At 44.0% G+C, this 5,744-nt stretch overlaps 1 protein-coding gene across 1 annotated transcript in view; it reads left to right on the top strand.

Moving 5' to 3' along the window:
• MAGI1 (membrane associated guanylate kinase, WW and PDZ domain containing 1) overlaps positions 1-5,744 on the top strand; it is a 576,983-nt gene that overhangs the window by 65,048 nt on the left and 506,191 nt on the right. The gene's annotated exons all lie outside the window — the stretch shown is intronic.

The following is a 5,744-nucleotide window of genomic DNA, read 5'->3' as shown; positions in this document are numbered from 1 at the left end:
TATGTGTAAAAATCCTGGGAAAACTTGAATGCACTTGACTGATACAGTTTAATATCCATGAGAACAAACAAGCTAAATATGCTTCTTATCCTAAAACTACTGATATGAGAGAATTAATAGAAGAAAAATAACCTCTTGATGAGTATTATGCCAACCAAATCATGGAAACTGTCCCACTTGGAGAAATAATCTTTTCCAAATGATTTAGCTGATTGCTCAGGTGGTTCCCAAGCTTTTAGCTCCAACCAGGCAATCTGATGTAAGCTTCTTTCTCCTCAGCACAATAGAACATTCTTGATGTTTATCAGGCAGAAACTTTATTAAGGGAAGCCTGACAGGAAGGTTGAGGACAAGAGGAATGGAGTCTGTCTTTATAAGAAAGCTTGTTTTTTTGAAACACGTAAAATGACATGAACGGATATAGTTCCATGCTATCAGTTTGGCTCCTGACTATATTGGAAATGAGGATACCTGTTCTCCATAGAGTGCCTTTGAGGGGCTGTCACACTAGACCTTCCTTATCTCATTGGCATCTATAAAAGGGTTCCATTTTAATATTATTTCCCAAGATACTGAGGATCACTGGTATACAAAGGTATTTCTGCTGTGTTAGCCAGCCATGTAGAATGCACAAGATATTGTTCACAGGGGTTTTTTGTTTTGTTTTGTTTTTTTGGTTTTATTTTTTTGTTGTCAATTTACATAAGGAATGTTCAAGATCCACCTCACTTATTGAGTCCTGGCAGTGTATATTCACTTACGCACATTCAGTGTTGCTTAAGGAACTTGAGTTACAAATAACAATAGTAACATGTAGAAGGAATGGGTTGACTACCTGAATGAATTCAAAGAGGAAAGGGTAAGTGCAAGCTGGGTAAGTAGTACCAAGCTCAAGGTGACTTTACTGTTTATAGAATCGTGTCAAGTATTTTTTTTTTTTTTTTGACTGTACAGAGACCAGTTAGGTTCCTGTCTGTTTGTCCTACTTCTGATTCATCTCAGCAAGTGGAAATAGCCTGATGTAGGGATATACCAGAGGGAAACAGAAATATCCCCACCCCTCCTTGTCTGGAAGCACGGTGTCATGGAATTTCAAAAGGTTATTCTGGGATTATATGTTATTTCAAAGCTGAAGAGGAACCTGATTCACTTATTCACCCATTTCGTCTCCCATTATTTGTGTGTGTGCCATGTCCAGCTGGCCCATGCTCTTGCTGCCAAGCTTATAGCTTAGAGACGAAGTAGGGAAAGTCAGTAAGGGTGGTGGGTTATTAATAGACAAGGAAGGAATGCATGTAACTGGCAGATTTAAACTTCTTTCTCAGAATATTTTTCCTTGCAGCCACATAGGAGGAAGGATGGAAAATGAAATGGAAACCAAGGTGGGGAAATTATATCGAGAAGTGGGAGAACTGAAGTGGGTGAAGACTACCAAAAACCCATCTCTGCACAGTTCTACCCAAGGGCAATCTCGTGTATATTTGTGTGGACAGCGAGACCCATAATTCTGGCTTCAAACCTGGGTGATTTTCTCCTCTGTGATTTCAGGGTAAAATATTGTAATTAAATCATGATTAGGTACTTTTTCGCTCCTTTGGAGTCATTCCATAGGACAGACCTCCTTTTTGTTTGGTGACCACAGGGACCAGTGACATCCTAATCTTCTTAGAATTGTTTGTACTTATCAGTTTGTTAGAAACCACTCTAAAGACAGATGTCTGCCCACCCTTCCCCCAGCTCTCTTCTCGAGAGATGTCAGACCCCTCATGAGGAATCTGTGAAATGTGAACTATGACTTGGTTATATGAAGTTCAGTGAAATAGCTGGAGGTTTTCCCAGCAGAAGGCTGAAGCAGAATTGTGTAGACATCACTTTCTCTGTATCTAGGCAAGCCTTTCTGGGAGCTTTTCCACGTGGGGAATCCAGGCTCAAAGAAAAACCAGCTTGACTATCTAAAAACCCATCTGGGGTGAATTTAGATCACTCCTGAAACGCACCAGGCTGGGGTTGCTGGTTTGAGAAGAACACAAACATATTTGCTTATGTTGTTATTGTTAGTATTGAGAAAAAACGTATACGTTTGTGTGTTAAGACTTTATTAGGTACCTACTATGCGCAGATGTGGTTTGCCCTGGGGAATTGCAGATGGGCAGAAAAGGGATGTTCTTTATGGTGAATCAAAGAATTGTGCAGATAATGAGAATAATGACAATTTGAATAAAGTGCTAATAGGAAAGATAGAGCATACTAAGGGAGAAGATTGAAGGGACCCAACACGGGGACAGTGGAGGTCAGGGGAAGTTTAGAAGCCCTGTGCTTGAAGTGAGTCTGAAATATATATTTAAGATTTTTATTTATTTATTTGACAGAGAGAGAGACAGCGAGAGAGGGAACACAAGCAGGGGGAGTGGAAGAGGGAGAAACAGGCTTCTCGCCAAGCAGGGAGCCCGATGTGGGGCTCGATCCCAGGACCCTGGGATCAGGACCTGAGCAAAAGGCAGACGCTTAATGACTGAGTCAGCCAGGCGCCCCTGAAATATATTTTTTTATTTTTTTAAGATTTTATTTATTTGACAGAGAGAGACACAGCGAGAGAGGGAACACAAGCAGGGGGAGTGGGAGAGGGAGAAGCAGGCTTCTCACTGAGCAGGGAGCCCAATGTGGGGCTGGATCCCAGGACCCTGGGATCATGATCTGAGCCAAAGGCAGACGCTTAACAACTGAGCCACCCAGGTGCCTCTGAAATATATATTTTTATTTTTTTTAAATTTTGTTTATTTGACAGAGAGAAACACAGTGAGAGAGGGAACACAAGCAGGGGGAGTGGGAGAGGGAGAAGCAGGCTTCTTGCTGAGCAGGGAGCCTGATGTGGGGCTCGATCCCAGGACCCCAGGACCACGACCTGAGCTGAAGGCAGACGCTTAATGACTGAGCCACCCAGGTGCCCCTGAAATATATATATTTTTAAGATTTTATTTATTTATTAGGGAGAGAGAGAGATTGGGGGGGGGCAGGAGCAGAGCAGGAGGGAGAAAGAATCTCAAGCACACTCTTAGCTGAGTGCGGAACCTGACACAGGGCTGAGTACCACGACCCTGAGATCATAACCTGAGCCGAAAGCAGGAGTTGGACACTTAACTGACTGAGCCACCCAGGCGCCCCAAGTCTGAAATATTTTTTAAGAGGTACCCAAATAAAGGGGTCGGAGAGTTCCAGGTTGTGTGTCTTTGGAGCTACTGTGCCCTCAGTGGCTTCTGGAGCGTTTGAAACCTTATTTGTGCTTTGGCAGATATGAGAAGCACTAGAATTCTTTGCATGCTGGCCAAGGGACAAAATGTGTATTTTTGCTCATTAGGACCATGGGTGTTGACTTTTTACCTCACATAGCTGGGTCATATTATGTAGAGTCCTGTTGTCTTTTGTAGGACTATTGTATGTCCCTTTACCCCCGCCGGGGAGGACATTTAAGGCCAGGCTAGCCCCTGCTTCCCGGAGTAGCCTCTGCAGAGAATGTTCAGTTTTTACCCTGCCTCAGAGTATTTTGTGCGAAAATACTAAATGACTTCATCATTGCAACACGAGAGTTCTATTTGCAAACCCTAGGCATTGTAGGACTGTGCCTCTTCCTGAGATGGGCTGCACGTGTGTCTTTGATGCCACAACGAGCAGGTCTTTATTGAATATAAACACCATTTAAAATACTGCCAAGGTGATTTCCCCGTACTGGTGTTCCTGAATGTTAAGAATACTGAGTTAGGTTTAGAATGTCTTCTGTTGTACCTGGTTTTTCCTGTGCACGTCTTAAAAACCTAGTTTCGATTTCAGGGTTTTACGATTTTTTGTGTGTGTTTTGGAAGGGAGGTAATCTGAAAGAAAATTATGTAAATCCTAAATGTACAATAGATGAGATATCAAAAAGTCAACAAACCTAAGTAGCACCAGCCCAATCTGGATCTAGAAGAAAAACCAGGTTGGCAACCAAGAAGCCCCCTTTTGGGCTCCTCCCCAAAGGGAACCCCACTATCCTGACCTCTGTCCCCACTGATGAGTTTTGCTTGTTTGAGGACTTTGTGTAAATGTGTTCGTTCAGCATTTGTTCTTTGCACCTTGCCCCATCTCTTCCTCCACGTTATGCTTCAGCTTTGTCCATACTGCATATAGCGGTAGTTCATTCATTTGCATTTTTGTATAGCATTATATACAGCATGGAGATGCCAGCATATACCCATGTGTTCCACTGTTGATGACATTTGTGTTGCTTGTTGTTGGGGATTATTATGAATAATGTTACTGTCATTGTGGCCACTCATGTCTTTTGGTACTCAAGGAATGCACTTGCATTTCTTTGGGGGGGTAGCTAGAGTGGAAATGCAGGATCGGGTCATAGACTATGCCTTTGTCTAGTTCGTCTAGATGATTCCCAGTGGCACTGCAAGGTGCTTGCTCCAATTTACATTTCCACTGGCAGTATATGAATTTCCCTTGCTTAACATTTCCAGCAGCGCTTGGTATTGGCAATCTTTTAATTTCAGCCATTTAGAATATGCCTACTTTATTGTTTTAAATTGATCATTATGGCATCTGGGTGTTTGTTGAAACGCTTCAACAGCGTTTAGCTTCAACCCTGAGTGAAGGGCTGTGGGGTGACCTCCTGAGGCCTTAACTGAATGTGGGGCCGTCGTTTTGGACCTCATCCTCCAGAATCTGATAGACCAAGGTCCCAAAGCCCATGGCAAACTGTGTGAATTTACACAGCTATTCAAGCTCTTTGAGTCTCAGTCTCCTCCTCTGCATAATGGGAATAATTTGAAATTCCTCATGGAGCTGCTCTGAAGAGTATATGAATCAATCCACCAAAAAGCCCATAGTTCCTGGCCTATAGTTACCATAACAAAAGAAGTTATGAGGTCGCTGTGAGTCATAGGAAGAAGCGGCTGGCTACATTGCTTTGGAACACGCCTATATTTATTTTCGTTTATTTTTTTTTAGGGGAAACAAAGTTATTTCACTCAGAGCGTCCGACGTCAAAACCCAATATATCCTTTCTGGAACTACCTCGTTGGTTTGATGTTCAGGTGGCTCAGTGTGTTGTTTTGAAGGGTGGCATGTTTACGGCTCAGCAGGACCATAAACACTCCTCCGGCCCAGGGCTGCTCTGGATTTGTGAGCAGTTGACACAAGGGCAGCGGAGAAGGAAATCATCCCCAGCTTGTGTTTTGACACAGAGGAGTTTTGTTTTTCCTTTGTCAACCCTCTGCATCCTCCACGGAAAACAAACAAAACACTCCAGCAATGGTAAATATTGTGACGGCAGCCAGCGATGTTTCCTTTTCCGCCACGCAGGGTGACCGAGGGTGGCATTTTAAAAGACCCGTGGTTGTCATTCTGATACTTGCAAGAGCGCCGGAGCAGGCCCAGAAATGAAAGAGGAGATGTGCAGGAAGCGAAGACCCACAAAATCAGTGTTTCTTTTGGGGGACATTGTGAGCCTGTCAAGGAGGAAGCAGTGGAGGGCAGTGATGGGGGCTGTTTGCATTTCCTCCCTTGGGACACCCAGATTTCTCATGCTACCCCTCCTGAGCCTTACGAGAGACCCCTAAAGACTGTGGAGCGACCTCCCCGGTGGCTTTGTTGTCACTTCACTCTGAGCATGGCCTCACTCTGCCTCCTGTGTCCTGCCTGGGCCAGACTCCTCTCCAACCTACTGGGGAACCGGCCAGGCCAGGAGGGGAGGGGTGGGGGAG

The sequence above is a fragment of the Leptonychotes weddellii genome, chromosome 1 (assembly GCF_054177405.1).
Source record: "Leptonychotes weddellii isolate Sample4059 chromosome 1, ASM5417740v2, whole genome shotgun sequence".
NCBI lineage: Eukaryota > Metazoa > Chordata > Mammalia > Carnivora > Phocidae > Leptonychotes > Leptonychotes weddellii.
The sequence above is the reverse complement of the archived record's forward strand: the minus strand, read 5'-3'. Positions and strand labels throughout refer to the sequence as shown.